The sequence below is a fragment of the Protopterus annectens genome, chromosome 2.part1, assembly GCF_019279795.1.
Source record: "Protopterus annectens isolate FY-2018-M chromosome 2.part1, PAN1.0, whole genome shotgun sequence".
Lineage (NCBI taxonomy): Eukaryota > Metazoa > Chordata > Ceratodontiformes > Protopteridae > Protopterus > Protopterus annectens.
Window position 1 is genome coordinate 283602115 of NC_056729.1, and position 22931 is coordinate 283625045.

Consider the following 22931-nt stretch of genomic DNA (forward strand, 5'->3'; position numbering starts at 1 on the left):
CAAAGAATGGTTGTTACTCAACTCCCCGTTTCATTAACCTGGTATGTAGACTTGCCTAAACAACTTTTTTCAGCAATGACCCAAGATAGAGTAAAACTACATAGAGGTTCTATGTAAACAAATGTCAGATTAACAATGTCACACTGCATATAATCTGTCATGGGCATAACCAGTGAATATAACAGGAAAATGCAAGTAATAAATGTTTTAAAATATACAAAATACGGTAAATATAAATGAGAAAACTACATACCCAGAAATAAGCTAATCTAGCTTGTTTGACTGACATTCTAGGAAGTAATTTAGTTAGCATCTTGAAAATACTTACATTTGGCTAAATTAGTGAGATGTTGAAGAAGTTTATTTTAAAACCGTATATTTAACATTTTTAAGGAAGTAGACAGATCGGCATTCCTGAACCCATTTTAGGAAAGGCCATTTGACCTACTTGGAAAAAGTATTTAATCTATATACTTATATTTAAAAAAAAATTTAAAAGATGTATTAAAAGTCTTAATCTAGGTTTCTCTCAGATAAGCTGTGTTTGAACAGAGGAACCAGGCAGGGATGTCCTCTTCCCCCGTTATTTGCTTTATATTTAGAGCCATTGGCAAAGAAAATAAGGGAAACACAATATATAATTGGTATGGTAATCAAGAAAAGATGGCTTCATTTGTAGACAATATTTTGTACCTAATAAATCAAGAAAGGGACATCTCATTGTTGTGGAACATTTTAAGACAGTTTCAAGTCTTTTTCGGATATAAAATTAATGAAGATAAACCAAAGGATATAGCCATAAATTATGTACCTAAAAATATTGGTTCAGCAATACCAATATTTATGGGAACATGATAAGATAAAGTATTTAGGAATATGAATTAAAAAGGCTTATGTTACGGCAGCTAAAGATGTGTGAGGAGGGACTAAAAAGATAATACAACAATTGAGAAACTGGATTTCTTATCTGTGGGTAAGGATAGTAAGATACAAGAGGGAAATATTTTTTGTCCCTTTAGTCTTGACTATCACTGAGACATGCTTTTATGAACCAAAGGAGAAGTTGTGAGCAATAATTAATAAGGAACTGAATTTATCTGGGAGGGAAAGTGGGCAAAAGTTAAGTGGGATAAGCTGATCCTTCCAATAGAACAATGTGGCTTAAGTTTACTTGATTTCAAGTGATATTTTAGAGCTACACAGTTAAGGCTCAAATACATAACACAAGCAGAAGGTTATAATTCAAACTGGAAAGAGATGATGATGAAGCAAAGGGGAAGTTCAAGAAATAGAGAGAGTGTGATTTTGGATACAGATCCTTAAGGACAATAATAACAACTATACAGAATATTATATTCATAAAGTAGGAACAAGCATTCTAAAAACTAAGCCAATACAAGACTGGGGAAAGGAGATTTTGCCAATAGGGATGACTGCAAGGAAGGGTACAGAAAATAGGCAACAGGGGCTGGAATTTATTGGAGAAACCTAGCAAAGGAATCACAATATTGGAAGCAAATAATTAAAGCAGGAAAGGTAATAGAGTGGTATGAAGCCAAGAAGACATTTGGATTGCAAGCTGGAGTCTGCCTTCCATACCAGGGCTAAATCTCGGAGTACAGGCAAAGAGAAATGGATAGTGGATTTTAAGTGAAAGACCTGCTCTAGTAGAGTTTTTAGGTGAATATAGAACAGAAGCTAAAGTTAAAAAAGGGATAATTAGTAGGGTATATAAAATATTGCATAATAACTATAAGAATCAGAGGTTAGAAAAGATTGGGAAGAGAGACTGGAAAAGCAATTTACAAGAAAAAAATGGGAAGACATATGCAGGGCTCCCAAGTATTCAACTAAGTCCAGAACGTTTAGTGTCTTTGCTTTGGAAATATTTACATAGGTATTTTTATATCCCAAGCAGACAAAGAATTTTTCCTCAGGTGCAATTTTCGGAGGTGTGATGGAGAACAAAGAGGTAACTGGGAACATATGTTTTGGGAGTATAATGAGTTGGCAAAGTTTAAAAATTCCCCACAGAGTACTTTATCAGAACTATTGTGTGAGCAAATGGCAGTAAGTAAGGAAATGATTCTTTTGAGCTGGGACACGGGATCTGAATTGCCTTGGCATAGTAAGGCCTTATTAAGTTTAATTCTGTTGGCTGCCAAAAAAGCAATTGCTAAAAAAATAGAAATCAAAGTCTACAGCAACTGTCTTTAACTTATTGAATATTATAAAAGAGATAAAATAACTGGAAGAGGGATCTTTAGAAATGGGAAGGAGCAAATTACATATAGTAAATGGAAATTATGGGAATAATACATGCATAATAATGTTCAGGAGGAGGAGTGAGATTTAAGGGAAGGCAGGAATTCAGCATTGTTTGTAATGTTAGACTGATAATAGTAACAAATAAATGTGTGTGATGTATATTGTATTTAAATGGGAAAATATTAAAATAGTTTGTTTTCTGTTCTGTTAATGTATGTTTGCCTGTTTCTTAACTGATCATTTAAAAAAGGTGTTTATAAAATAATAACCAGGTCATGTCTATGTGTAACACTAAATGACAGTAGTCTGCATACTTGAAATCTGGGATCTTGCAGTTTATGCTGGAAAGTAATTCCACACTTGTATTGCTAAGTTTGTGTTACAGATGCATCCATCTTAAGTGATATGAGGGAGGTAATCCACAGAAAGTGGGACACATCTTAGTTTTTATATGTATTTATCCAGCACCTTAGCTCTGTGCACTGCTGTGACTTAATATTTTTTACTTATTTAATTCACATCACTGCATTGAACTTGCACCGAATCATGAAGAATTCTACTAAAGTGGAGCTTTTTCTATGTTCTAATCTGTTCTAATCTAATCTAATTGCAATCTTAAAGAGAAAAGGTTATTTTTTAGAGATCTGTAAAAGCTATATACTAATCCCTTTTCTTTCATAACCAGAAGCAGTTTTTGTCTTCCCTCAGCATTTTTACCACACCTTTGTCTAACAATACTCCTTCTTACACCTTTTTTCATTCCTGCTGCCTCTTGCTCCACTCACCACTGCATATAGCAGGCTGTTCTTCCCCTTCCTGTCAAGGATGTATCCCAAAATTTGTAGAATCCAAACCAAACAGCAAAAAGGTCCCACAAATAAACCATTCAATAAAAAATGCAAGAAAGACCCAGACAAGCTAGAGTCTTCACTGCATTAAAACCCATAGCCTCTATCTGTCACAATGGTAATCAAACTTCTTGAAGGCATGTTGGTTGTAAGCTAGACATGTGAATTTAAGAACTTGAGTAAACTGAAATACTACAACATTTAGTGCATATGATGATTGGGGATATAATTCTGTTTCTAACAAAGTAAATAGTTTGGTCCAGAAACCTGTTTTAGATAATAACATGGGCACAAAGCACACATCAACATTAACCACTTTTTCCGCAATGTGTTACATGGGGTCGAGGTGTTGCTTCAGTTGTTACCACCTCTCTCAGTTCAGTGTCACTTTCCTACCTTCTTTGACAGTCATGTAAAACGGTCATGGGTCTTCTCTCATGGGGTCCAGCCATCTCTTTGCAGGGTGTGCTAGTTTCCTCTTGCCTTCTTCCTGTCTCACTCACATATTCAGCACTAAATCATCTTCTGCTTTCATGCATATGTGCCCATTCCAGTGTAATCTGTTCTCTTTGACCTTCTCTGCAATCAGCACTACTTTGGCTTCTGCTCTGATGTGATTATTTCTTCACTTGTCCCACAGTGTGCATCCTACCACAAGTTTTGGGGATTTCACTGGCTTCCTATTGAAATATCGGTGCTCAAAATGTCAAGTACCAACATGCCAAAAACCAGACTAAAAACACAGGAGAAGAACAAATCTCAAAGATCACTCTTCTCCTTTAAACGTCTTTTTGCAGGGGGAGCAAGTCCCACTGATCCCCCCCATGTGGGAGGAACCCCCCCATACTTATATATACCAAACTCCAAGATTGCCATACCTCAGAGAAAAGAGACTAGCCCTAGAAAGAGCATCCTGAACTTAACATATGTAAGTCCGTTCTTTTAGCCAGTCAGTCTCTGTATTTTGGGACTCGCTCTAGCAGAACCCAACACTTCAAATGGTTACCATTTCATCTCAGTCACCTCTAACTTCCTCAGCTGCTCTGCCTTCACTGTCCCGGTTTAGAATTACTGGTCACACCAGTGCCTTGTACACCTTTCTTTTCATATAAATTTATTATTATTCTGTCACACACTACTCCTGTCACTCTGTGCCAGCTGGCTGCAGCCTCTATTATTCTCAAATTTTAAACACCTTTATTAACTTCACACATTGAACAATGACAGGGGTACTCATACAGTTATAGAAAAGAAAACAAACCATTTTAAACATTTTCATTAACTTCATGCATTATACATTTGTTTTGTTTTCTTTTTTAACAATTATTATTTCCCTCAACATTATATAAATTGCTCAAGTTCTGCCAGCCCTTAAATTTCACTCCTATATCTGATCATTATTTTGCATATATTGTGCCCAGAAATTCCATTAATTTCTACGTAATTTTCTCCTTCCCTTTTCTAAAGATCTCCCACCAATTCTTTTAAATATTTGTCAGTATTCAATAGTTCATTTGAAGTTGGTTTAGATTTTGATTTCCATTTTCTAGTGACTGCTTTTTTGACAGCCAATAACATTAAACTTATCAAGGCCTTACTATGTCTAGGCAGTTCAGATTGTATATCCCAGCTCAAAAAATACTTTCGTTTGTTACAATTATTTGGGTTCAGTCTACAAGCTTAGATGCCAAGGGATTTGCTCTAACAAAATGCTTACTTCTATCTCATGTTTTTAACAGCCTTTTCACAAAGAATGTATATAATCTAATAGCAACTGATAACTGAACAAGACATAGTGCTGGAAACATCTGGATACTCAAGCCCCATAAAAGGGGGCACTACTTTTAAAAAATTAAATTCAGGTGGTAAAACTGAAGGAAGAGATATTAACAAGAGATGTCTCATTGTAGTTCAAACTTGAACTCTTTCACAAGCTTGGATGCTAAGGAGTTTGCTCTTCCAAAAGATACTTGTTAATTTATTATGTTCCAGTAACAATTTTACAATGTATGGATCCTAGCACCAACATGTAAAATCTGTTGTACAGTCCTTTGCAAATGCAAAGGTGATTTTCATTTAGTACAGACTGAAAAAAAGACTGGGATACTCAAACCCCATAAAACTGGACACTATGTTGGAAATACAAATATACATAGTAAATGTGAAAGATGTTTTCATAACATGAGATGTCTTCTTGACTCTGCACAACTAGAATGTTTTACAGGCAAAATCCATTAAGTGTAATTCACTGTATACACAAGTTCCATAAAAGCAGGCATGAGAAAAATAATTTACTATCCCCTAAGTTTAGAGTCACAATTTTGGGGTAAAGTAGGTTTTTATACTATAAAAAGCTAAACAGGAAATATTTGAATCCTGTAAATTCTGGCTGGTTAATTGATATTTCAATGGGTCTGAAGAAGCTTATGTAAAAGCAGTTTTTAGAAAATGATCTGTTTAAACTATGTAAGACTGGTTAACTGAAACATAAAGGCTAACATCAATTAAGCCAAAACTAAGAATAAAATAAACTGCATGGGGAACATCACTCCAGTTTTAACTCCAATATTTTCTTTCACACTAAGCACTTTTCATTTTTCAAGGGGAAATTGATTTGCTAGAGTAAGGACAGTGGTCTGAACAGCCAAAGACTCGTACGCAAATAGGACCCCTTTAAATGATAACTTGTTTTAGCCAACCATATGTGAGCTCTGTCCTCCCCAGATAACTACTCCCAGTACCCAAACATACTTAAAAACCTTTAGTACGACTTAAAGTGTGTTTGCCTTTTACTTTTGAAGATGTACATCAGCAGTCATGTGTCAACTAAAAGATTCTTGGAGAAAGCAGACTCTGTCCATCTTTTTATGTATCAACTAAAAGATTCTTGGAGAAAGCAGACTCTGTCCATCTTTTTATGTGTCAACTAAAAGAGTCTTGGAGAAAGCAGACTCTGTCCATCTTTTTATGTGTCAACTAAAAGAGTCTTGGAGAAAGCAGACTCTGTCCATCTTTTTATGTGTCAACTAAAAGAGTCTTGGAGAAAGCAGACTCTGTCCATCTTTTTATGTGTCAACTAAAAGAGTCTTGGAGAAAGCAGACTCTGTCCATCTTTTTATGTGTCAACTAAAAGAGTCTTGGAGAAAGCAGACTCTGTCCAGCTTTTATGTGTCAACTAAAAGATTCTTGGAGAAAGCAGAGTCTGTCCAGCTTTTTATGTGTCAACGAAAAGATTCTTGGAGAAAGCAGACTCTGTCCAGCTTATTATGTGTCAACTAAAAGATTCTTGGAGAAAGCAGACTCTAACCAGCTTTTTATGTGTCAACTAAAAGATTCTTGGAGAAACCAGACTCTGTCCAGCTTTTTATGTGTCAACTAAAAGATTCTTGGAGAAAGCAGACTCCGTCCAGCTTTTTATGTGTCAACTAAAAGATTCTTGGAGAAAGCAGACTCCGTCCAGCTTTTTATGTGTCAACTAAAAGATTCTTGGAGAAAGCAGACTCCGTCCAGCTTTTTATGTGTCAACTAAAAGATTCTTGGAGAAAGCAGACTCCGTCCAGCTTTTTATATGTCAACTAAAAGATTCTTGGAGAAAGCAGACTCTGTCCAGCTTTTTATGTGTCAACTAAAAGATTCTTGGAGAAAGCAGACTCTGACCAGCTTTTTATGTGTCAACTAAAAGATTCTTGGTGAAAGCAGACTCTGTCCAGCTTTTTATGTGTCAACTAAAAGACTCTTGGAGAAGGCAGACTCTGTCCAGCTTTTTATGCGTCAACTAAAAGACTCTTGGAGAAAGCAGACTCTGTCCAGCTTTTTATGCGTCAACTAAAAGATTCTTGGAGAAAGCAGACTTTGTCCAGCTTTTTATGTGTCAACTAAAAGATTATTGGAGAGAGCAGACTCTGTCCAGCTTTTTATGTGTCAACTAAAAGAGTCTTGGAGAAAGCAGACTCTAACCAGCTTTTTATGTGTCAACTAAAAGATTCTTGGAGAAACCAGACTCCGTCCAGCTTTTTATGTGTCAACTAAAAGATTCTTGGAGAAAGCAGACTCCGTCCAGCTTTTTATGTGTCAACTAAAAGATTCTTGGAGAAAGCAGACTCCGTCCAGCTTTTTATGTGTCAACTAAAAGATTCTTGGAGAAAGCAGACTCTGTCCAGCTTTTTATGTGTCAACTAAAAGATTCTTGGAGAAAGCAGACTCTGACCAGCTTTTTATGTGTCAACTAAAAGATTCTTGGTGAAAGCAGACTCTGTCCAGCTTTTTATGTGTCAACTAAAAGACTCTTGGAGAAGGCAGACTCTGTCCAGCTTTTTATGCGTCAACTAAAAGACTCTTGGAGAAAGCAGACTCTGTCCAGCCTTTTATGCGTCAACTAAAAGATTCTTGGAGAAAGCAGACTCTGTCCAGCTTTTTATGTGTCAACTAAAAGATTCTTGGAGAGAGCAGACTCTGTCCAGCTTTTTATGTGTCAACTAAAAGATTCTTGGAGAGAGCAGACTCTGTCCAGCTTTTTATGCGTCAACTAAAAGATTCTTGGAGAGAGCAGACTCTGTCCAGCTTTTCATATGTCAACTAAAAGATTCTTGGAGAGAGCAGACTCTGTCCGGCTTTTTATGTGTCAACTAAAAGATTCTTGGAGAGAGCAGACTCTGTCCGGCTTTTTATGTGTCAACTAAAAGATTCTTGGAGAGAGCAGACTCTGTCCGGCTTTTTATGCGTCAACTAAAAGATTCTTGGAGAGAGCAGACTCTGTCCAGCTTTTTATGCGTCAACTAAAAGATTCTTGGAGAGAGCAGACTCTGTCCAGCTTTTTATGTATCAACTAAAAGATTCTTGGAGAAAGCAGACTCTGTCCAGCTTTTTATGTATCAACTAAATGATTCTTGGAGAAAGCAGACTCTGTCCAGCTTTTTATGTATCAACTAAACGATTCTTGGAGAAAGCAGACTCTGTCCAACTTTTTATGTATCAACTAAACGATTCTTGGAGAAAGCAGACTCTGTCCGGCTTTTTATGTATCAACTAAACGATTCTTGGAGAAAGCAGACTCTGTCCGGCTTTTTATGTATCAACTAAACGATTCTTAGAGAAAGCAGACTCTCTCCGGCTTTTTATGTATCAACTAAACGATTCTTGGAGAAAGCAGACTCTCTCCAGCTTTTTATGTATCAACTAAACGATTCTTGGAGAAAGCAGACTCTGTCCAGCTTTTTATGTATCAACTAAACTATTCTTGGAGAAAGCAGACTCTGTCCAGCTTTTTATGTATCAACTAAATGATTCTCGGAGAAAGCAGACTATGTCCAGCTTTTTATGTATCAACTAAACGATTCTTGGAGAAAGCAGACTCTGTCCAGCTTTTTATGTATCAACTAAATGATTCTTGGAGAAAGCAGACTCTGTCCAGCTTTTTCCTCTGGAGAAGATGATTTATTACTAATGAGTAACTAAGGTTCATTGAATTCAGTTAATTCTAGCTGTCCTTTTAGGACTTTTTCAGTTAGTTCTAAACCATCATTTAGAACATCCGAGAGGCAAACTAATGGGTTTTTCCAGACTTCTTATTCAAAGTTGACGTATATTCACAGTATACATTCTGCTACCTCACATTCAGCTATTGAAAAACACAGATCACTTTTCACGACATAAAATTGCAGGAATGGTAGGGCCTGATAACATCAACTATTTCATTATTGTAGAATTTGCAGTCTTTATGAAAATAAATTCAGCATTATATTATGTATCAGTAAATGACCTGAAAGAAAGGAAATAATGACTTTGAAACACAATAAAAAGTGAAACAGTGAAAATAGGACTGTCATGGTTCTTAATTAGTTGGAGAACTGTTTTTCAGATGATGATGACAGGTCTATATCCTGCAGAAATGCTTTTGCCAAAAATAAAGAGACCCTCATTTGATTTGCTTTTTCCAGATTTGAAAAAAAAATCCACGAGAAAACAATGCGCTCAGAATCAAACTTTTGATAAAGCATGTTAAGATGTTTGCACCTGGAGAAGAAATTGATTTAAGATACTTCTGTTATGGCCCTCAATAGATTTCTGGCATAACTAACTACTGTTCTGCACCATAATCTTTTTTTTTGAGATGTTTGGTCATGATTCAGATCCATGAAGTCATGGCTTTCAAATCTAGGGAAGATACAGAGAGGTTAAACTAGTCTGTGAACATGGAAAAGTAGGCAAAAATTACCTTAGCAGTGCAAACATTCCAGTGTTCTGGCTGCAAGAAAAAAAAAAGTTATGTACTTAACATAAGGTTCCATGTGTGTTGTCCATCTTGGCCTTTATTCTCACTGATGGGTCTGATCCGATCCATTGGATCCATCTCAGCCTTTTACAAAACCTCAAGGCCTTCAGCAAAGCTAGTGGGTATTCTATGTTACCCATAATGCAGTTCCCTTACTCCCTCAGATCTTGTTTGCCTCTACTCGTCACTCATTAGACCCATTATGGAGTACAATGCCCCTTTTGGTATGTACCTCACAAGACATCTACAACAACTGGAAAGGCCACAGAAATACCTCACAAAGAGGATTACTGGCCTCAAACAGATGCCCTGTGCAGACCGTCTCAAAAAACTGCAGCTTTACTCCGTTGCATATCGCCTACTCAGAAGCGATATCTGCCTAACACACAAAACTATGTCAAACCCAGAGCTTTTAGACATGCTCCACTTAAAGAAATCCCAACCCCTATGAGCTACACGGTCTAGGGACCTAAACCTTGTCACCACAATAAACAGAACATGCTGGAGGGATAGATTCCTGTCCCTGAGACTTCCCATACTCTGGAACAAACTACCTATCTATATCAAACAAAGCTCCTCATTAGTGCTCTTCAAGAAAAATCTTGATGATTGGATGGGAGATAGGAAATTCACCCCGGGGATCACTTCTGTGGCTCTGCTTGACAGTGGCACAGGAAAATATTTTTTTTGGGTGGCGAAAGCCAGGGTACCTTTGGCTAGGCTTATATAGGCCCTAGGGCCAATAGCCTAGTACCTACATATGAACCTATGAAATTATAATGACTAATATTAAAGGTAAAGATATTCATAGCTTAACAGAAAAGTTGTTTCTGAGGTTATAGAGTCCTATAATATCCAATTAGTGCTACTCAGTCTCCCAGGAGTATATGCAGGGGGTATGGTGGGTGGGTTGTAAGAATAAAGGCAGAGGTGGACAACAGACATGGAACATTATGGTAAGTACATAACTTCTTTATGTGATGTTATCAATCTCGCTTTTATTCGCACTGGTGGAACTGCATCCAAAGCTACCGGATTCTTGGGTGGCTCATGGGAGAATATTCCTCAGAACCATAGACCCAAAGGATGCTCTACTCCTGGAGGTCAAATCACTTTGTAATGAGTAATAAAAGTATGAGGGTTTGCTCATGTTGCTACAACACAGATATTATACAAAGGCAGCCTAACTTGAAAAGCTGCAGAAGTAGCTATCACCCTAGTGGAATAAGCTCTGACAGGAGCAGCAAGAGTTTTGTTCTTAGAATTATAAATGAAAAAATACATTCAGAAAGCCATTTGGATAAGGTAACTTTAGATACAGATAGGCCTTTCCTAGTGTCAGAGTAAGAAACAAACAGCTGGTCTGATTGTCTGATTTCTGCAGTTCTATGTAGGTAGGAAATGTAACTGCCTATGGACGTCCAGTACATGTAGTGAGTATTTCCCTTTATTCTGGAAATTTGGGAAGAATACCAGTAACTTGATAAATTGGTTGAGGTTACTTTCAGTCACACCTTTAGGCAGAAATGAGGGGTTGGTGTGTAAAGAAACTCTGTCCTTATGAAATACCAGGTACAGTGGTTTGGCAGATAATGCTTGCAATTCGGAAACTCTCCTTGCTGAGGTAATGAATACGAAGAGGAGAGTTTTCCAAGAAAGATACTTCATGTTGCAGGTAGGAGATGGCTCAAAAGGAGGAGAAATAATATTTGACAATACAAAATTCAGATCCCAAGACGGGGATGGGTTTTTGTATGGGGGTCGTAGCATGTAGTTCCCGTCAAAGAATGCCTTACAAAGTCTGTTTGACATGATGCCATACCCATTTTCTCCTACATGAACATTTGAAATTGCTGCCAGCTGAACTCTAATAATGGCCGCAGCAGCACCTTCATTGAAAAGCTTAGCCAAAAATTCTAGTATAGAATGAATGGGAGCAGTAAATGATTAGTGTTAGCCCATGAAACAAATCTCTTCCATTTCCCTTTGTACAGCTTACGTGTAGATGATTTATCAGAAGACAACAAAATGTGTCTGACTGGAGATGAAAGGAAAGGAAAGGAAACCTAACAATCAGGGGAACTGGAGCAGCCAAGTTATTAGTTTGAGATTATTCAGATTGGGATGTACCATCCCTGACATGTGAGTCAGGAGGTCTGGAACAGGGTCCAGAATCCATGGTTCATCCTGAACATGAGGATAAAGGAAGGGAAAACAAATCTGTCAAGGCCAATAGGGGGCAATTAGGATTATTGTCATCTTCAACAAACTTGCTTTCGGCAGAAATTTTGAGACCAGAAGAATAGGCGGAATGGCATAAAGAAGTCCTGGGGGCCAATTGTGAACAAGTGCATCCCTTGGGGACTCTCCTGGAAGGGGGATCAGGGCAAAGTAGTTGCTGCATTTGGTATTGATGGGCAAAGCAAAGAGGTCGCAGCAAGGCTGGCCCCATTTTCAGAAGATCTCTTCAGCAACTTCTTGATTGAGGGACCACTCATGAGGCCATAATATGGCTCTGCTCAATTTGTCTGCTGTTACATTGGACTGCCCCAGAATGTGTGTTGCTATCAGAAAGAGGTTGGAAGATGTTGCCCATTTGCCAGACTCTCGGGGCTTCTCAACAAAGGGGGTAAGATCTGGTTCCCCCCTGTTTGTTTATGTACCAGACCACAGACATGTTATCTGACTGGATTGCTACCGTTCCCAGAGGGAGAGAGTCTTGAAATGTTTGCATCGCCAAAAGCATGGCCCTCATCTCCAAGACGTTTATGTGTAAATGGGCCTTGTTCATAGGTGTGTACTAGGTTAATGGCCCTGGACCCTTTACAAGCATAGCCCATTACATTACCCTGGCATCATCCCACCCGACCTTAGTTCCCAGTGTCTGTGTCGAGTAGAGTCACTGGAGTTATCCCCAGGGTGAATTTTCTATTTCCCATCCACTCATCAAGATTTCTCTTGAAGAGGGCCAAAAAAATCAGCCCTTGCAAGTCTTGAACCTAGGACCCTAAACACCATAGCCATAGCAATTTACCACTAAGCCATCTGAGCTGTAATTTGTCAGTTAAGTGGATTTGAACCCTGCATCAGCTGCCCTTTTCTCTCAGCTCACTGCACTTACATCTTGTGCCACAGAGCACAGATGCCTTAGACTGTCTTCCCCAGATAATCCCCCCCCCCCATCTGGGAAGTATTTGTGGTCACCATGGCTTGTGGCTGAGGAGGAATAAAGTGATCACCTTAAGACACCAGTGGATAGTGAATCCACCATTAAAGATCCTTTTTGCATGAACTGGTTATGATCGTGTGTGTCTTTGGAAGCACTAGAATTGACCATTGTGTCAAAATTAACCACTGAAGAATTCCCATGCGGAGATAAGTTAGGGAGATGAGTACAACTGAAGCAGCCATTTTAACCAATACTTGGAGACCTAGTTTGGCAGAGGCTCATTTCTTTCTAATCAAGATTCTTACATAATGCTAAAGATCATCCACCCGGTCTTGGGGAAGTTTTGCTATCATCGTTGTTGTGTTATCTCTGCTCCTATGACCAAGCTTTGACATGGCTCTAGAGCAGATTTTTGTAATGTATTGTAATTCCTAAGGAGTAGCCAAGTTGTAGAGTGTAGTCCTTGGCTTGTAGCAGAAGATGCCTGGCCAGGGCAGTTATGAGCCAGTCATCCACATATGGAAATATCCAGAATCCTTGGCATCTCAGGTGAGCCACCACTACTGCCACGCATTTGGTGAACACGCTGGGGGCTGTAGTGAGACCAAAGGGCAGAGCTTGAAACTGAAAATGACTGGCTCCTAGCCGGACGTACAAGTGCCTTCTGGATTGCCTTTCCATTCATATATGGTAGTACGCATCCTGAAGGTCTGGAGCACATCCAATTTTTCCAAGAATGGAAGTATCGACTGCAGTGTCACCATCTGGAACTTGGTCTTTTTCACAGATTTGTTGAGAAAAATGCTGAGATCCAAAATGGGTCTCCAGTCCCCTGTTTTCTTTGGAACTAAAAAGAACCTTGATTAAGTTCTGAATCCTCTCTGATCTGCGAGGACTTCTTGTGTGACTCTTTTTCTAAGCAACTTTTGAATTTCTAATGTTGTTTATTCTTTTTGACTGGGTGGAAGGTCTGGAACTGATTTGTTTATTGTAGTGGGGAAAGAAAAGGGAATGATATAACCCTGGATATTATGTCCTGCACCCGTTTGTCGTTTGTTATTTTTTGCCAGGCATGAAGGTGCAGACACAACCATCCCCTAACTGCCTCCAGAGATGATCAGTTGGGCACCCCTTCAGGAGCACTGAAATGGTCTACCAAAGAAAGATCCTCTGGAGTCTTGATTATGCAGGCCTCCTCCGCCGCTAGGGCAACATCTTCCATTATTGTCCCCCCTCTGGCTCTAGGAGAACTTTCACCCCATGTGTCTTGGAAAGACCTTTGTGATTTTTTTGAACCACATCTTTTCACTACCTCTCTGATCTTTGGGAAAGGGTCTATAAGGTGTGGAAAAATGTACTCCGTTGGCAGATAAGGTCTTACTTTCCTGTTCACACTTGGTGAGTGTTTCTTTTACTATGGGTCTAAAAAGAGAGGAGCCATCAAAAGGGACATTAATGAAGTAAGACTTTAAGAGAGCCACAAAATCGCAAAGGCGCAGCCAGGCCTGCCTCCTAAGAGAGATGCCTGCACCCGCTGCTCTACTTGTTCCTTCTGCTGCATATGATAAGAGTCTCATGAAAGCAGTTACAGCTGAACTGAGGGTGGACAGTTGAGTGGTTACTTTGTCTGCCACCACGTCAGCTACAGCTCCTTGGTGGGAGTCTGACAGTTCTTTCAACAGGTCTCGCTGTAATCTAGTAAAATTAGTCAAGTAGTTCAGTGATCGTAAGGCAAAGGTTGCTGACAAAAAAAACACACTTCCCATACCTATCCATGGTCCTAGAAACTTTATTCGGGGGATAGAGAAATTGGTCTCAGATAGTTCCTTTTTAGTGGCCACTGCCATGACCATGGCATCAACTGCTACACCTTTAGTGAGAAAAGACTTTTCCTTGGGGCAGTAATATATTTTATTTGGCCTCCTAAGTGTTGGTTCTATAGTGTTTGGGGTCTCCCAAGCCTTCTGAAAGATTAAATTAATAATCTCATCAGAAAGAGGGGTCACCCAAGAGGTGGAAGGGTGAGACCCGAAAGCCTTCAGGTATACTGACTCCTCAGCTGAAGGATATGTGGACTGCCAGTGACCTCTCTGCTTTAACATTTCCAGGATGTCTCCAAAAGAGATATCTTCAGGAGGCGACTGTGGGGACCCTTCTGCATCATCGAGGTCAGTATCAGATGTGACTGACTCTTCTAGGGAGTCAAGATGTTTCCTCTTGCAAGTCCTCTTCTGAGGGACTTTCTCAGTGGGGTAGTCTGGGGAAGTTTCAAAAGGGGGGGTCCCTTGCTGGATGGCTTGAGGCCTGGGGTCTCTGTGGTCCTGTGGAGAGGGCACATGAGAAGGTAAAGTCACTGGCCCAGAACTGGAAGGAAGATCCTGGATAGACTGTGTCTGAGACTGGGATGTAGTCATTACACTCCTCATAACCTCAAAGGCACTCCATCCATGGTACAAAGAACAACCTGGATCTGACAAAAGAGTTGTTGAAACTGAGGGAATCTCCAATGCAGGAGAGAGAAACACTGAGGCAGAGGAAGGATCCAAACTCACCAGCGATGAAGCCCCCAGAGGCAGGGTTGGATCCAGAGAAATCCAAACCTGTTCTGTGGGTCCGACTGGGGAGTGTCAGCTCCTAGGGGTTGCCTGCTCTGACTGAGCAAAAACACACATGGCAGATGTTGGATCCAAGGAACCCATAGGTCTAGAATCAGAGACAGACACCAGTTGGACCTCCGAATCTTCCGGCTCCAAAACCAGAGGATGGATAGGAGGATGAGCAGACACAGATAGGGAGAACTTTGCCGATTCCGATTCCTTTGGGCTTGGATCCAATAACAATTTGGCCAAAGTCAGTGTCTTCAGGAGCCTCTAAACTACCCTATACACATCATTGTCAGACAAACACCTGGTAGACCGAGTAGATAAGTTTGGAGACCTGGACCTAGTCAAAAAGGGAGATGGGAGCCGAGAAGGTATCAGTTGCAAAGATGGAGAATGGCTCCAGTATCTAAATTCGGTCAGAGACAAAGGCTCAAGCTGCTCCAATGAAGTCTTGGATCCAGTAGTGACTGGCTGCCCTGAAGAATCTATTGGAGCAGACAGCCTAGGAATTTTTTGTTTTGGCTCCGAAGAAGACTTCAGAGTCGAAGACGTTTGTTTTTGAGACTTGTCAGATTTAGATGAAACGGCGGACTCTGGTGATATAGCCTACAAAAAAGGAGACTAAAGCAATCCTTTTAACACAAGCTTGTTTTTACATTCCATAAGATCCTTTGATTGAACCCATGACAAAATGGAGCATGATTCTTTAAAATATAAAGGCCCCTAGCAATACACACAAAGTGTGTGTATCACTTAGGGGCATCTTCTTACCACACTGTTCGCATTATTTGAACCCTAAGGGTTTACCTTCCTGTTTTTGAGACATAACAAACTATAGATGAAATAGGCAGGTTAAAGGAAAAATAGCACACACACACACACACACACACACACACACACACACACACACACACACACACACACACACACACAAAATGGAATGTTCTCTAACTTAAACAGATGGAAAAGAAGCTGAGGGAAAAAGGAAACGGTAAGTATTACGCTTTTTTTTTTTTTTTTTTTAATTAAACTAAGAACAGATCGTCCTCTAACTTAAACAGATAATGAAAAGGCTAGATGGGAACAATAAACAAATGGGAAAGATGTCCTCTAATTTAAATGGATGTGGGAAGGGAAAATGCACCCTGGAGGAGAAGGAATGAAGGGGACAACACTCACTCTCAAAAATACGGAAAACAGGTAAGGAATTCACTAAATAATTACTAAATAACTACTAAATAACTATTAAACAACTACCTAAGAAAGGTTTAAAGCTAGAAAGAGATTGAAGTAAAACTGAAAATATCACTTAGCCCAGAGCTTGCTGGAGAACCACATCTTTCACAGAGAGTGGCAAATGAGATCTGGGGGAGTTAGGGAACTGCATTATGGGTAAAGTAGAATGCCCACAAGCTTTGCTGAAGGTCTCGAACTTTTGTAAAAGGCTGAGATGGATCCAATGGATTGGATCTGACCCACCAGTGAGAATAAGGGTGAGACTGACAACATCACATCACATGCTATACTTGTTAATGTAACTGAAGACGGTGAAGGGTCAATTTCTGCATCTGGGATGACAAAAGAAAGATATTTTTCAGATTTGCCTATTGCTGCCTCATCTAGACAATCTGCTTGTGAAAACCTTCCTCCTGCTCAAATAAAAGACTATACTAAATAGTAAGTAAACCCATTTGACTTGAGAAAAAACAAGTATACATGGAGTTTACTGAAAGACTGGCAATCTACCTAAAGTTTTCTCATTAGAAATTAAATGGAAACACTCAAATGGTAAGCTAATGTCCCAACTACCCAAATTCTTTTACAGTACAAAAATGTATAAAATGTAAAGATTCCAAAATTTATACCAGTACAGCAAAGCTTTGCCTTTGTTAAAAATTATAGTTATAAAGGGAGCTCTTAGCATACGAATAGGTAGGCTATAGGATGTAGTATCTAGGTTATTAAAGGTGTCAGGTGTAGTGGTATCAATTATATTTCACAAACCACACCACTGACCTCCAAATACATAAAAAAGGGGTGTCCTTGAAAACTTATGGCAAATGTGCACTACTGGCTTGGGTTATGACCAGCACCTGCCAACCCAAAGCACCCAAATAAACTTAATACTTGGTAGTTACCAAAAAGAGAGAGATATAATCACCAACTTCCTAGGATTTCATCTAGCAAAGCCTGAGCCTGGTGCTTTCTAGTCCAAACAAGTAACAGACACTTAGCCAAAACTATTTTTCATACACAAACATACACCCAAGATTTCCAAGCAGCGAGCTACCAATACCCTTCCAGTGTCAGCACCCCTTCCCTGTACTTACAGTACATGCTGCCAACAAACAATATGGTACTATGGCCTCAGTTACTGAAAACTGTTCCATTGAGCAAACCAATATTTAATAACATGGGGTTTGTATTCACATTCTGTCATGACACAATTGCTCTTTACCACTTGTTCTAACTGGCAAATGCCCCAACTCCCACTAACCTGGACTTAGTGAATTACCAAGCCTTCTCTTCAATCAATCATACCAAACTGTACAGTCCTACCAGAACCCTAACCTTAAAATTGCACCTGATTCTTAACCCTAACCATAGCACTCCACTCCCTAACCCTAAAACTCCACTCCATAGACCTAAAATCCATGATCACTACTTAACTTTCAAATTCCCTCCCCACTCCCCTCTCCTCCTTCCAATTGCTTCCTGAGCTTGCAATCCCACTTCCTTCCCAAGGCTGCCAAATTAACCATGCCTGAACTCAACTACTGTGTTCAGATGAGATGTGGAGGGTCTACAGCTGCTGCACCATGCCTGAAGATGCAGTCTTGTTCAAGGGCTAGTAACCAGCCACACAAGCTACAAGACACCTTAGTTCCTCACTGCAAGATAGTGGTATTCGATAGCCTGGGCCATGGGTGTTTGTAGTAGACCCTGATACTGTAGTAGCTTAAAATCAAAATGGAATCTTTACAAAATGGTACCTGCCAAAAAGATGCACTAGTGCTATAGGGTTACACTTATAACCTAATAAATAAATACATAAGACACCAGCCACACAATTTTACAACTGAATAAATGAAAACACCTTATTTAAAAGAAAATCAAGTAAAGAATTTAAAACATCAAGCAAATACAAAAGCCAGTAATTGACTGCACAACGGAATAACTCTAACATAACCCTATCTGCATCTAAACAGCCTTATTCCTGCCACTTTCTAGAGAGCAGTGCATCCTAACTACCACTAAGTCACTGAAAATATTCAGTAGCTGCAGATGATATATAGGCAGACTATCAAAGTCTGACATTGTGTCTGGAAAATCAGCTATATTTTTTCTCCTTGACAGTTCCTATAAAAACTGGTCTGCTGCTTCCAGACTTGAAGAGTTCATCAATGTCATACTCCAAAATGAAGAGGAAAATAAAGGAGTCTCGATTAAGATTTCTCTGCTTGTTACAGATTTTCCAAATTCAAACAGCAGTTCCAACAAATGTGAAAAGCAGTAATCCTGGTTCAGTTTTTCTTGGCTGCATACAACAAAGACTGAGACAAAATTTAGCAGTAATGTGTGGAAGCAATTGCATTGCAGTATACCCAGCTGTATCATGACTAAAATAAACAGTTATAAATTTTACACATGAACAGCCATAATTTTTATACATCTTTTAATATATACAGCTTTTTGACATTGAAAGAACAACTATACATTTATCACCTCCAATAAAAAAATGCAGTTTTTGAAAAAGGGTAAACCTTTTGGGTACACATTGTTAAAAAGAGACATTCTACTGAGACTTGCATTTGCGTTCCTCTCTAGCTGATCCTGAGCCATTCCCTATGCTAACTTGCAAGGAAGCATCTAGGAAGAAGTTAATCAACTGCTGAGTTATGAGCATTGGTTTTATTACTGCTGCTATTTCTGATGAAGTTTTGTGTGCCTAAAGCCATTTTATAATTTATGATGTTTGGACTTTGCATTCAATTTACAACAAGCCAGATTTGTCCTTATTTGAAAAATTGCCTGACTCAATTAGAATGACTTCAAAAATACTACGTCAATGAACTAAGAAGGTCAGTGAATTAGGTAATGAAAACTGACTAAAATCAGTCACATTCTTCTTGGTCTTAAATTACTTAGGAGAGATTTAAACCTAATTCTCAATGATTTGTTAAAGCCTTTAATATCTATATCTAAAGGGTTGAATTAAATACCTAAGCAGACAAAGAGACAGACAGTGACATATAGTAATGAGCAGTCAACATCAGCTCATCTATCCTCAGTGAAAAGTGTTGGTGGAATCTCATCACAGGGATGTCATCTGGGGGAAAACCAGAAAAGCAGCAGCTGTGCTTTGGACTCAGAGAAGTGCAAACTCTCCAAGGACTACAGAACACTCTTCCCAAGCATCATACATGTGGAAGCAAAGACAGGGAAGTGGAAACCAGGAATTACAGCAGGGATCAGGACATTTTCTGCATACCTAATAACTTTTTCCCCATGGAAGCCAATAGATGCACTCTCAAAGCAGGGCATGCAGACTGTCCCAGTAATATATATGTAGTCACACACACAAATGCACCAACTTCCAGCAACAGTACTATGCACTGCTTAACAGTTTAGAGTATCCTCCATGGCACCTGTACTGCTGATTATCCAGACAGCTTTTGAAGGTGACAGTTGTGCACTGGGGCAAATCCCCACTCCCCCCCTCCAAGTGAGATGGCTTTTGGTCACTCACTATCATCCATTCAGTTGGTTCCTCTGGCAATTAGGTTGCTGGGGGGCAGACAGAGCTTCACCTATCTGCACCACATAGCCGGCATGAAAGGATAGGTTTATAACTCATCATCCTTGAAGATTTTAAATTGCCACTACACACATGAGAAGTTTAGGTCTGAATAAATGTAAAATATAAGCAGACATCTGCAAGGAGGACACAAAACATAAACGGGTGTTAAAGTAATTTAGGCATCTTGATTAGCAGTGGTTCTAAGCTTGACCACTACTATGATTCAAAGAATATGTGAGAATGAGACTTAATGACCCCATCTAAACAGGGCTAAATATCAAAAGGCCAAAAAAAGTCGATTTTATATGCAACCATGAAATTAATGTCCAAACTGTTTTTTTTTTCATTATGTATTTTAGCTAAAGAAGTTATGCCAGATGATTGGACCAAAATACGAACAAAAAAAAATCAGTTCTAAAATGGTTTGAATTCCAAAGATGTAAAGAGAATGCCTTCTTCCTGCTTTTTTTTTGCTGGATTTTTTTCCCAACTACAGCTCACCATCAGCTGCTAATGCTGCCTCTCCTCATTCACTGGCTCTACCAGGCTCTCTTAATAAATAAATTAAAAATAAATTATTTATTTGCTTTTGTTTACCGGGATAGTCCACTGGGCCAGCAGAACTTATTTTCAGTGGAAGCCCAGGAAGAAAAGCTCCACAATACAAAGAAATGTAATTTAAAGTTACAAAGAAGTCAACAATTACAGTGAGTTTGTAAATACATTACAATCAGTAACAAGGAGTACTAAGTGCAAGTTTTAAAACATGACAATTTTCATAAAGTTACAATTTTGTACAATCAATATGATGTTGCATGGCATATTTGTTAGTATGTCTTTTAAATACAGTGGTGGTATTAATTACAGGTGACTAGGGGGACAGGATGAGGGGTGGAGATATTATGGGGGCTTAGTGCAAATACATTTCCAGCATGAGGAAACATGGGAATGGAGGGAAATTTTAAAATGAGAGGGGTTTTGAATTGATCTAATGGTTAGAGAGGCAAGGCATTCCAATTATTAGCTATTGAGTGAGAGTAAAGTAGCTTGCCGGGAGGAAGATTAGGTTTATGGACCTGTAGTAGTTTCTGATCCCCTGATCTACCGGACCTATTTAGGTGGTAGTGGTTAAATGTTGAGCTTAGGGCAGGACAGTCTTGGGGTCAAGAGTATTTTATGAGCTGTGGTTAGTTGCAGGTAGGAGAGGTAGTTTGGTAGTTCTAGCCAATTTATTGAACGAAGAACAGTGCAGTGATGGGTGGAGTATTTGGAGTTAGTTGCGAATTTGATTATTTTGTTGTAGCAAGACTCAAGTTTGTGTTTGGAGGAGTTTTATACATTAGTAAGTAGAGGGGCACAGTAGAGGAGAGAAGGCAGAAGGTATGTTGTCGCTAGGGCTATTCTTGTGGATGGACGTAGGAAGTGATTCTGCCTATAGAGGGTACCTTTTTCTGGATATTTTGTTGTATATGAAGGTCAAATTTCATATGTTCAGCAATAGTGACTGAGAGGTTTTGTGTGGGTAACGACCTCTATTAGTGATTTATCGAGAAAGAAGATGGAGAAATCTGATTTGTTTAAGGGGTTTGATTTTTTAGGGCTGAAAAGTATGATTTTAGATTTTTTTTTTTATTTAGAGCAAGGTGGTTGTTGTGCATCCAGGTTTCAATTGAAGAGAAGGCTTTTTAAGTCAGAATAAGTAATTCAGCGATAGAGGTGGCAGAGCAGATGTTGGTGGAGTCATCTGCATACTGAATTACGGTACCTTGAGATAGAGTTGAGTTGAAGTTGTTTATGAATATACTAAATAGAATTGGTCCAAGTAGGGAACCTTGGGGAATGCTGGTTGAGGTATTAAGGAAAGGATAGATGGCATTTTGCCATCTAACAGCTTGTTGTCTTTGATTTAAGTAGCAAGAAAACCACTTTAGAGTTGGGGGGGCAGACTAAGGTTAGAGAGCTGAGAGAGGAGAAGACGGTGAGACAGTATTGAAGGCCTTGGAAAGGTCAAGGAATAGGGCTGAGACTATTTTGCCAGAGTCATTGTCTCCATTTACTGCATCAATAAATGAGAGAAGGGTGGTTGTGGTACTATGGCCAGATCTGAAGCCATGCTGTGTTGGAGATAGTAAATGGTTGCCCAGAAGGTTGTTGAGAAGTTGTGAATTGATGCATTTTTCAAGGATTTTGGAGATTGGTGAGAGAATGGCTATGGGTCGAAAGTTAGTGATGTCTGTATTATTGCCACCTTTGTAGAGAGATAGAAAGAAGGCCTTTTTCCAGGCAATGGGAACATATGAGTCTAGAATGGATCTGTTTATAAGTATTCTTATAGGGTATGAGATACCGTCAGCAGCTATTTTCAGGTATTCTGAAGGAAGAATGTCAGGGGCATTGAAGCAAGTTTTTAATTGTAGTAATACTCGTTTTATGGTTGATGTTGGATTGGGCTTCAGGGAGAAGGAAAATGGGGGCGTGTGTTTGGTTCTTTTGAAGAGTGGGTGTAAATTGGGGAGGGGGTTTGAGTGGGTGATATAGGGGTGGGTGTGCTGAGATTTGTCTGGGAGAATTTTGCAGTGATGTCGGCTATGGAGTTTATGAAGGAGGAGTTAAAGCAGGAAGCTATGTCTTCTAGTGTTTTATCAGGATGAGGGCAGGGATATTTTTTTTTTTTTTGCCTGAGTTAAGAAGTGAGGTAATGGAGCTCCAGAATCTCTTTGGGTTCTGTTGGCGGGTAGACTGTAATTTTTGATAATATTCTTTTTTTATCTTTATTAACTAGATTTTTTATATGGTTGTGAAGTTCTTTGTATTTTTGTAAGTCTATGATATTTCTGTGCATTCACCATGACTTCCATATTTTGTCTCTAGTATGCATGGTAAGTTGAGTGAATATGGATAGCCAAGGGGCGTGGTTATTCTCTGTAATCATAGTGGTGAAAGGCTATGTAGAGTATTCATGAAGCTGTTA